At 43.9% G+C, this 12,146-nt stretch overlaps 1 protein-coding gene across 2 annotated transcripts in view; it reads right to left on the reverse strand.

Annotated features, from left to right (window-relative positions):
• The window catches only part of LOC144937900 (diamine oxidase [copper-containing]-like), a 32,475-nt gene that overhangs the window by 8,889 nt on the left and 11,440 nt on the right, over nucleotides 1–12,146 (reverse strand). The window lies entirely within an intron of this gene.

The following is a 12,146-nucleotide window of genomic DNA, read 5'->3' on the forward strand; positions in this document are numbered from 1 at the left end:
CGGATTTGAGTATGTGTGCAAAATATGAAATTGATTAGACAACGGGAAGTGGACGAAATTTTGATTACAAGATTTGACCACGACAAACAGAGGAATCAAGTTAAGTAAAACCATTGAATAAAATCCCAGCTTGTGGGACTTATCGGGGGCAGGTCTATTCTGAAAAAAAAATCGGCTAGCCACAATTTTAATTACAATCCGAGTAAAAACAATAAACATGTTAATTAAAGACAGTTCCACGCGTACAATACAGTATATCTATATATATAAAAGTCATAAATTGTGGGTTTTTGTGGCTCTCCAACGGTGGGGTTCACGTAAAAAAGCCAGTTACTACGCTGTAAGCCCCGCGGTCAGCAAGCGCCATTTCTTTTTCACATCCGTCAACTTTAAATTAGTTAAATTTACGATTTAGTGCGATTTTAGTGCGCTTCACCATTATTTATTTATTTATGACGCGTGCACGACCATACCAACGCACGCGCCTTTCCTGGGGGGGAACATTTTCTTTCGTGTTAAAAATGCGAAAAAATATTCACTGTGTGATGTCTGCCTCACCCCGATGCGTGCAGTTATTACTACTGTAGGACTCGTACAAGGGTTGTCTTTCTCTCCTCTTTATTTTCCTCTTAAGAGTCCACCTTCGCCGCGCCACCGCTCCGCATCTCAGCGCGGCCTCGCTCCACTCCGCGTCTCTCTGCTGCGCCACCGCTCCGCATCTTTCCGTGCCCTCTACCTCACTATCGCTACGCTTGTCGTCTCTACGGTTTCTCCTACTCTGCATCCTTCCGATGCATGGCTACCCTGGTTGCTCACTGCGTTCTAGCTACCACGGTCTCTCCGTGCTTTACGCTACTAACACTGTCTGTACGCTTTACTCTACTATCACTTGCTCTGCGACTCTCCGGGCACCGTTACTGCAGCTCCATCCACGACGCCGACTCGTACAGGACTCCCTTCTCTCCGTTGCGCTCTGGCTTATATCCCCACACCAATTAATCTCCCTAATTATCTCTACCCCTCACTTATCGCTCGCCCCCTGGCCCCCCGTGTCACGTGGGCTTGTTTTCGCCGCCGGAGCGACGCCAGCTAATGCCCAATTACCTTTCCAGCCAATCACTGGCCTGTGTCCTCCTGGCTACCCTGACACCTGTTTCAACCCTTAACGACCCACTTCGCCTAAAGTCACAACAACAACCATTACCTCACATCACCCCACTGGACTGTGCTTGCTTGCATAGCAACAGAGGCGGGGGATGCGTGGCGCGCTATACTCAAGCCCTACACTACTATACAGTCGCTAGATGTAGCAGGTACCACCACAGTCGGTATGCACTGCTGTAATCATAGCAGGTACCACCGCAGTCAGTATTCACTGCTGTAATCATAGCAGGTACCACCACAGTCAGCATTCACTGCTGTAATCATAGCAGGTATCACTGCATGGGACTAGGCCTCACCACGCCACTCTGTCAGGTGAGTACTTTTTGCTATAGAGTCGATAAATACTGTTATAGAGTCAGCATGCACTGCTGTAATCATAGCAGGTACCACCACAGTCAGTATGCACTGCTGTAATAATAGCAGGTACCACCACAGTATGCACTGCTGCAGTGAAAGCAGGTACCACCACAGTATGCACTGCTGTAATCATAGCAGGTACCACCACAGTCAGTACACACTGCTGTTACATTTTTAAGAGTAGTTTTGAAATATTTTAAAGACCCGGGCAATGCCGGGTACTTCCTGCTAGTGTGCAATAAAATACATCGGTGTGTGTAGTGCACATGCGTCTAAGTGTACAGTGAAAACGTTACAGGTGAAAACTAGGAAAGCAGGCAGAACGAATAATCATCGAGAGTTAGGGATAATCATCTCTTTCATTCAGATCTGTATATAACTGCAGGACTTCTAACTGTTAGCACAGGACAGGCGACCGCCGCACCTACAACCTAATTGGTCCCTGGACGACGGTCGTAAGTGGAGCCGTATTAAGTCGAACCCTTATTCCCATCGGCACAATGTTATACATTGGGGTTCCGTTCCTAGAAACCCATTACGTACCATAAAAATACCAAAATGGACACGAAAAAAATTGAAAATAACTCAAACAAACATTTATTGTAAGTTAACATAACCTTTAATAACATTTATTAAGTAAAAACAAAGACTTAGTGGCCGTCCATAAATGACGTCACGCACCTTGGGGGGGAGAGGGGTGCGACATTTGTGACGACGTGTGACGAGGGGGGGGGGGTTTGAGAAATCTGACGTCACGTAAAAATGCGCAACTTTAAATAAATATGAACAACACGTTCTACTTAATTAAATATAATTGTTATAACAACACTAATTTTGATTAATTTTCATTATTCACTATTTGATTATTAAAATTTACTAAGGTCAGCTTTTATTTATTCCATGAAGGAGCATTTTGCTTCTCCATGGGAGAATGGAGAAGCGTACATTTTGTACATTTTTTGAATGATTGTTATTAAACATTTAGATTGTAATGATTCTACAAGGGCTTTCATTCTGTGGAATATGTGATTATAATAATTGTACTCTCCATTTTGCTTCGTTCTGCTATAAAGTTCCAAGTATTTATATATATAAAATAACTTTTAATGTTTTATAATTATAAGATAATTTAAATGTAATATTCTGAACATCTGCAGTTTTAGTTAGACGTTGAATATTTTCAAGTGAATTTTATGCTAAATGTCAGCTTTCCAACGCCTCCTTTTTAATACACGTTTTCTCCTACAACATCCCAGTGCAGCGCCACATTAATTATGCACTACAATGGCAATAGTTTAAAGTGATTTGAAGAATGTTTTATTTTCAAAAAGTAAATATGGTTTGGGGGGTGGCAGAGCTTTGTGACGTCATATTTTAGGGGGGTCTGACTTTTTGTAACGCCGTGTGACGAGGGGCGGAGGGGGGTTAAAAATAGGTCAAAATCGCGTAACGTAATTTATGGACGGCCCCTTAGATTTGAAAACCCTTAAGTACACTTTCTGCACATGCATCACATTTCCTCTTCTCGGACAAAGTGAAAGGCGGAAAAGTTTCAAAAGTAGGACATTTACAAAGGAGTGAAGAGCGTTGCAAAAGAGACGCTGATGCATTCGCTTACAGCGCAGCTGCTGACTATCGGGCTATAACTCTACATACGCGTGCAGTAGAATAGCAAAGCAGCGTCATCAATCGACTCGGCGTTAGTAGCAGTCTAGGTGGTAGTAGATACGAGCTGTGGTCGTTACTGTGGGGGTCTTAATAATTACTATAAGAAAGGACGTAAAAGCCGTCGTAAGTCGGGGGTCACCTGTACGTATAACTGTCAATACGGTCCCGTTTCATTGTGCCATTGTTTTATATATTTTTAACTGGTGCCATTTTAACCTAACGCCGTTAGCGTTGAGGCCAAAAGCAAAGTCAACTCACGGTTCTGTGTGCTGTGAAATAATGTCGAGGGTACACCGGCTCCCCAAACTTTTCCCCAAACTCTTCCCCACCCTTCCCCCATCGCCCTCAAACTTTAACCCCCCTCCCTCTTCCACTAACGTATGAAGTACATTTTAAATTAACTCTTTTTGAATGTTCCAATGGATTGTATGATTGCGTAACACATTTTGAATTGTAGAGTATGTATAGAGTTTGTAAAATATTCTATTGTTTCACACTTTTTTTTATTAGCAAAACCTGATAAGCGAGGTGTGAAATCCGGTTAGCCAGGGTTTTACTCGTACGGCACTGTTACGTGCAATATACATGTGTAGAGCAGAGAACAATCTTTCGGAAAAATATTCGTGTATAATTTCAGTCTTTAAATGCTACATTTACCAGTAAACTTACAAAGTATTTTTTCGAGCGAACGTGGGATTTTATCTCTCAACACTTAGGTATTTTGCACTTACAAGCTGATGATGCACAAAGAGCTCTAAGGCATCCAGCGTAAAAGGTGATCCATCAAAAACGAATTATGATCATTTTTCATAAATTTGTCAATCCACTTATAGATGAATAATTTTGGCTCGATTAATCAAATGTGGTTGTATTCTTTTAATGTGTACTTAGACAGTGAATAGTACACTGTCCTCTGAATCATGCGACTTGTTGAAACAATTTTTCTAACTAGAAACTATTTTTTTACCAGCTCTTTTGGAGAAGCGACCTGGCCACAAATGATAATTCAACGAAGTGGCTCATCACGTATAAATGAATGGCAGCCAAATACTTTAATGGCATGTTTCTTAATGTGGAGGGAAACCCCGAAAGCCTCGGAGAAAAACACGCGACCACGGGGAGTACATGCAAACTCCAAATATACAGGCTTCAGGTTCGGGATGGAAACCACGACCTCCTGTATACCAGGCGAGGTAGTTCACATCTCGCCACGGCTATTATCAGTGGCGAGTGATACCTCAACCGGCCCTGTCCCCCATGCCCATTGACCAGCCTGCACTGACCAGTGTGAAGTATATTGAAATAATCCCCATGACCAATATTGCTATGGGAGATCATCCAGCAGAGATTCAGAACACATAGGCTTATTTAATTTATTTTAACACTGGCATAATTTTTTAAAATCTCTATTCTTTAAGTTCACATTTTACCTATCATCAGTATTAATATCTATGTGTCTTCTTCCTGTGGGGCCGCCTCAAATATTTTGTTTACAAAACTCGACCAAGAATGCTTGATGAATTGAGACAAAACATAATTGATCAATCTTGATTTGAGGCTTTCGTTACTGCAGGAATTAATACGCTTTGGTTCTGTCGATAAAGTCACCTACATGCTAATCTCTCACAATCTTTAGCCCCCACCCTCTTGCCCGATGCGGCACCCCCCCCTCGCCCCCTCTCGGTCTATATAATGCCTCGTCAACAGCAGTCTGTTTCTTTGACCTGAAGACGATCGCTTGTTGTTGCGATCTAAACGTCGTGATCTATTATTTTTATTTTATTATTTTTATTTTCTATCTACGTGACTTGACCGAAAGAACCAACGAGTATAATTGATAAATGTTAAAAGATTACACCCATAATTATAAAAGTCCCACATTTATTTCAAAGGAAAATTCTTCAATGTGTTCATGTTAATGGAAGTCAGTTTGAAAATGTGTTCAAATACATTTAATAAAATTGTGTTTATTAAAATAAATACAACCCTATGTTTCTTAACTTTTGTGCCACCTTGTACATTATTAGTAATACGGTTCATACAATTATATTAAATCATCGAAATAGTAAAGTTTCATATTAATAACAAATCATATATTAACGCACAGTTAAATCTCAATGTTTATGTTGCAATGGGTGTTTTAAAATGTTCTCTTTCAAAAACATTAGCATTAAAACTCATGATCCTGTACGAGCCTGTAACAATGACTAGCTATCAATCATTAATCAAACTGATTTGTTGTGGTGCCGACATAGATTGCAGAAAGAATGATTATTTAGCAAACAGAAGGGTGGTGTTAATGCACCTGTAGTGACTGTGAATATCACTGTGTGGTACCGGGCTTGCGAGGCCACGGCGGATAATATGTTGTCATTATGTGCAGCCCGGTTACTGGGCGTAGTACCAGCCCTCGCAGGGCTTGGGTGAGCGCTGGTGAGTGCAGAAGCACCCTGTACAGTGTGCGGTGCGGGCTCCCGGTGAGGGAGCGAGAGAGAGTGTCAGCCAGCCAGGGTTACGTTGGAGCATGATACGCTGGTTGACCTGCCGACACGTGACCGGATGATATTGGAGGGGGGCCACCGGTTGAAGGGGGCCACTGGGCGGTCACGTGGTATAGAGGAGCTCTCGGGAGCCTTCGGGAAAAAGCTCGAGAGATCTAAAAGGTGGGCGGGGCGAGGGGCGGAGCCAGCCCCAGCCCGGGCTGATATAACGGGGGCCCCGTGTGGGGCTCGGGGTTCTTCGGGTTGTTGGTGAAGAAGATCCACGTCGGGTTGAAGAAGCCTCTAGCCACACGGTCTGGGACCCAGCTCGTGGTCCGGACCGGGATAGCGGGACCGTGTTTCGTTCCGCCGTAGCGTGGTTAGATGGGCGTTCAACACCCGAGTGTAGGTTACGTTATGTTGTGTTGAGTTGATGTAATAAAGTGTTGCTCCCAAGATAATGTCTGCGACTCAGTTGGACTCACTACACACCTACACATCAGTAAAATCCTCTCTCAGTTTAGTGGTGGTTGGTTATATACGAAGCAGATTCATTCCTGTAGCTTCTTTCAGATATTGAAACTTCGTATTTACTACTATAATACGCCAAGAATAGCCCAAGGGTCATAAGCGAAGTGGGCGGGGCTAGAGATGAAATTTACATGTAAATGTAAGATCGGAGAGCTGAGCTACCTCCACAACGACGAAGCAGTGGAGGTGGCCAAAAAATATGAATTCCTGCAGTCACGAAAGCTTTAGGTTAAGATTTAACCACCTCTATGGGGAGGGTTTCCACACAACTATCTTTAAACAAACTTCGAGACAAGAAGGCTCATATGATCGAGTCGCTCACTTTTCTGAAGAGATGCGCGACACCAAGGTAATACCAATCGCCTTTACACTGACATCTGCTGCTGTCACTTATCCTAATGCTCATCTTACATTAACAGGCTTAATGTCTCACTAACACAGCCACCGTTGCTCGTTTTACTCGATGTGGCAGTGGTTTTCATTTTTCTTACATTGACATGCTAATCTCTCACAATACAATGGCCACCTCTACAGCTTCGTCGTCGTGGAGGTAGCTCAGCTCTCCGATCTTATATTTACATGCAAATTTAATCTCAAGCCCCACCCACTTCACTTATGACCCTTGGGCTACACCCATCTCCAAACTTTATAACATCCTGCCTCAGCACCTATCCCGCTATATTTTTTCCTGCCTCAGTAGCTCTCCCGCTATATTTTTTCACCTGATGACGATTGCTTGTGTTGCGATCGAAACGTCGTGATATGTTTATGATTTTTCTATCTACGTGGCTTTACTGAAATACCCAAAGAATATGAATTCCTGCAGTCACGAACGCTTTAAGTCAAGATATTAAGCCAAGAATGTGTGTGTCCCGCCCGCGTGTGATGTCACTCCACATGAGGCCCATCCCCCCGAGTGACGTCACTCCACATGAGGCCCACCCCCGCCCCTCATTAATATTCATGAGTGGGTGGATTTTTATACGAACGCAGAGGAAGGTCGAGCAGAATTAAATAATTTATTACGCAACGTCGCTTCAAATATGACATTTCTTTACAGAAAGTGACGGTAAAAATAAATATACGCAGCACAGTGCTACATCCGTACGTGACGTCACTGCAAAAGAGCCCCCCTCATTAATATTCATGCCGCGTGGAAATTTACACTAAAGCACAAGGTCACGCACTCCACATGCCACACCCCTCCCCTCATTAATAATCATGAGCTGAACTATTTTTCGTTTGAATATTTCAGATTTACTGCAATATACATCCGTCCTTGGATGGGTAAAAAAGCTAGTTGTAAATAATACAATATTTTATACCGCAGAGTATTGGAACTAAAAGCTGACATAGATAAAATAAGTAGTGTGCTGTACTGTAAAATATATTCACACTCACTAGTGTCGTCTTTGGTGAAGCCATGAGGTTGTATTGCCCACCAAACACCACAGCTCCGTAACATATAGTATGATGATGCGCGCTGATTAGCCCAGATAAATGTAAACAAACATTCCGTGTATTTTTCTGCAAAAAAAAACTAAAATTGTTGAAGACTTGATTCAACGTGTTCTATTTCAAGACATACCCATCGGAAACCGCTCAATTTAAAGATTCTCTATGGGCGGAAACTCCTATCTTTGACCGTTTTAGAATCATTCAGATTTGAACATCAGAAAATACACATCTTTTTTTGTTCAAAGACGCTTGAATCGGAAACATCTCAAAAACAATAAAAGATAGAACAATGGTTCTCGCTTTAATCGTATTTGCTGTTTAACGTTCTATCAAAGTAAACACCGTGATCTCATATTTTGAAGGGTTTCTGAATGATACAAGGCACAAACATGTTTATGGCGCACTTAAAATCCAGATTTGGGGGCCTTAAAATAAAATATCTCGGATTTTTACAGTGTTCCTGTTGTCTGTGTCCTAAAAGCTCCCTATGTACCAAATTTCAGCTTTCTACCTTGTCAGGAAATACCCTAGAGCAGGCATGTCCAAAGTCCGGCCCGTGGGCAAATTTCATACAGCCCGCAGCTTCGGTCTTATAATGTGTTATTTATGGCTCGCTAGCTCTGTCAGAATAAATCAATCATAAAGCTTTAAAGATGTAATTCCTCCTTTGACCACACGGTGGCAGCACCATTCTAATGCTATCTGGCTCTGCATCCGTGCCGCGAACCCTTCTCGAATAATTTCTGCCATGGCGACTGCAAAAAAAAGAGAAAAGTTGACAGTGAGGGCCGACGCTTTCAGGAGCGGTAGGAATACCAATACTTCGTCACTGAAAATTGAAGAAGCAGGTAACGCTATTAAATTTCACTGTATCATTCACCAGCAGGCTCTCTGCGCCAAACATCTCAAATTTTATGATGTTATGAAACCAGTGGCAAAGGTAATCAGTTCTATTCGCTCTAAAGCTCTATACCACTGACAGTTTCAGCAGTTCTTGCGTGACATTGTGATGCCGCCGCCACGAAGCCGTTCAGCAGGCGCCCCATCTATGACCTCGCCACCACCAAGCGACGGAGCCGACCCCGCGTCCCCCTCACCTCACATGAACACACCCGCACGCATTTCCCCCCCCCATGGAGCTCCGAGGGGAGGTCACCTGACCGACCGGTTTTTATCCGAGAAACCCTTATCGGGATTAACTTTCACGGTTTCCGGCGACCAGGGAATTGGACGGCCTCCCCCGACGCTGCTTTGCACCGCGGCGCTGCGACCGGCCTTAAGATCGTATGGTCACGGCGAGGGGCATTCGACCACCACGGTTGAAACGCATCCCCCCCCACACACCCCCACGGGTCGACGAGACAGGCAGAGGAGGGACGGGGCGGCATAGTTTAGCGTGCCAAAGCGGGCTCGAGTGCGTAGGTGCCATGGTTAGGGAAGTTAAAGGATAGGGCGGGAATTGCAAATAATCAGAGAGGCAACTCGGGCGCATAGTGCGCAATTGATGGGGCAAGGTGGTGGAGACATGCGGAGGCTCCGCGCTTAACTTCCGCAGCAGGACGTTGTGATGGACGCCACTGCATAATGTGCATGACCAAGGCGCCATGCATGAGAAAGGGATTAATTGGAATTAACGCCGCACACGCAGCACCTCATATCAAAGGCGCCCGGAACCGCCGCACGCGCCCTGACGGGCGCGCGCGCCCATTGCTAAAGAAAAACGGGAAGGGGAGCGACGAGAGGCGGAGCAACATCCCTTTGATGTAGGGACGATAAAAAGGGGGGAAAACGAGAGATCGCTCTCTCTCACTCCAGCGCCAGGCGACAAGACGCTCTCCAGCCAGCGACCCGAACGTCCGTGAGACGCATCGAGGTACGCTGCGAGTACGGGATCAATGGACCGCCGTGGGCACCTAACAGTGAGTAAGGAGGTGAAGTAGGATCATAGCCGATAAATAGGGAATAGGTCCAGGGGTAGTAGAATAGGCCAGCCTCGTCGATTCATACTGATTTAATATCAATTCCCAGGTGGTCGAAAATAAATCATTAATAGCTAATCGTGGCCTCGTGTGATCTCGTTGAGAGGTGTGAACGTGTGTGGTGCTGTGTACACAGTGGTTCGCCACGTGAGTGAGCGCTGCGCGGAGCTGCGCGTGTGGGTGCGCGTGTGTTCACTACGTGTATGATACAGGTGCGCGATCACAACGTGAGTGTTCAGTGGTGAGTGAGTGCCGCGGGGAGCTGTGTGCGTGAGTGCGCGTACGTTCGCTACGTGTCGGATACGGGTGCGCATTGGTAACGTGGTTATCCGACGTGGAGGCGAGTGCCGCACAGGGCTGTAGACGGGCACACGCTCGCAGCATGCGAGAGCTGTACATAGCGGTGTAAAGAGGGGGAGTATGGCGTTTGATTGATGATGCTGTGCGCACGTATGCTTGCAGCGTGGGAGCGCTGCGTGAGGCCGTATGGGTAGGGGCGTCGCGTTCGAAGGCCGGCGAAACCCTAGCGGGTATCAGGGTGGTGGGGTAACGCAAACGGAATAGGGGATGCAGGCGGGGGAGACCCCGGGGGCCAACGGCCCCCACAACATCCAGGCTGAATACGGTGACGTAATATATCACAACGATGTGAGGTGGCTAAGTCGGGGGTCCGCACTGCAGCAATTTTTCTCTCTCAAGGAGGAAATTGGACATTTTTTGGGTGAGAAGGGACAACCAATGGAAGAACTGTCCGATCCTGTATGGCTGACAAATCTGGCTTTTTTGGTTGACATAACGAAGCATCTGAATGCGCTGAAAGTGAATCTTCAAGGAAAAATTGCAGTGGTGAGCCAGCTATACGCTCACATCAAGGCCTTTGGAACCAACCTGCAACTTTTCCAAAAACACTTGTCCCAAACAGAGCCCTGCACCGCGCACTTCCCAGCTTTAAAAGAGGTAATTGACAGTTTCACACAGGACAACATCGGTGCGCAAATGAAGAGTTATGCAACAGCTATCGCATCTATTTCTGTGGAATTTAACAAACGCTTTCGGGACTTTGCAATTATTGTAAAGGACATATTGCTTTTCTCTTCTCCCTTCTCCGTCGACCCTGATGATGCTCCTCCACAGCTGCAGCTGGGGCTCATTGAGCTGCAGTGTGACGATGAGTGCGGCAGAAAACACCAGCAGTGTTCTCTTGTTGACTTTTACCGGCAGCTGGACAAAAGCAGGTTTCCAGAAATTCGGTCATTCGCTAAGAAAATGCTGAGGTTATTCGGCTCCACATATTTGTGTGAACAAACATTCTCAGTCATGAACTTAAACAAGAACCGATTGAGGTCAAGGATGAGTGACTCCCACTTGCGTGACATTTTACGCATCTCAACCACTGACCTCAAGCCAGACCTGGTCTCTTTACTGAAATCTAGATCTCAGTAAGCAAGTTATCTGTTCCTTGATCAATTTGAAATTGAGTGTTTTGAACGGTAACATCTGTCACTATTAACAGTGAAAAGCCTAAAGCACACTAATGCACTTGGATTTATGGCACTTGTTTTTATTAAACTCTTGAATAAGATTTGGTTATAACTGTTGATGTTATGTACCTGTAGATGTGACACAAACTATTGCTTTCTGAAAGATCTTGTAAAAGATAAGGGCAAAATTCACTTGTTTTAAAGTTTAATGATAACAGACCACTTTGCATAACTTATAACTCCTGTTTAAAATGTTCATGAGGCAAATATATTTAACTCATGAAAATTGAAGGTATTCTATACAGTTTGTTCAATGTTATCTTACTGAATGAAAGGCAGAATTGTGTTTTTAGAGTTGTTCATGTCTGCCTGAGTGGCTTATATTTGGTTACATTGTCATTTGAAAAATAAAGGTAATTATGACAATGAAAATGTTTTATAACAGTGTGTATTTTCATGTAACTTTTGTGGTAAAAAAAATGTCAGAAGGAACTATTGGCCCCCGGGCATCTTCACTTAATCAAATTTGGCCCTCTTTGCAAAAAGTTTGGACACCCCTGCCCTAGAGGTATTTGAGACATATAGATTAAGGTATGTATTTCTATAGATAGCTGTAGATGATAAATGTTGTTTTCTATTAATGTCTGTGTATTTATTTATTACTGTACTTAACTGAAATTTGTTTTACCATAAAAATCATAGTACACGTGTAAGTACTGAAACTTCGTATATGGATTATTAGAATGTCGAGTTATTATTGTAACTACTTTGTTATAAGGGAAGCATATAAAAACATTCGTAAATTCACTCATGGATTTAAATCTTAGCTTAAAGTTGGTATGGTACAGCTTATTTGTCGCAGTCAAAATCAAACCATTATTTGTCGTTATATTTTTTGTCATATAATGAAGCGCTGCTAATATCAGTTTGTTTGCGATCCTGACAAATACCTCGTGCCTAATTGAGCAACTTGGCTTGTTCTGAATTTGAATTAGGATAGAATAGTCTTGGAGATGTCATTGAGTAAA

The sequence above is a fragment of the Lampetra fluviatilis genome, chromosome 2 (assembly GCF_964198595.1).
Source record: "Lampetra fluviatilis chromosome 2, kcLamFluv1.1, whole genome shotgun sequence".
In the NCBI taxonomy this organism is placed as follows: domain Eukaryota; kingdom Metazoa; phylum Chordata; class Hyperoartia; order Petromyzontiformes; family Petromyzontidae; genus Lampetra; species Lampetra fluviatilis.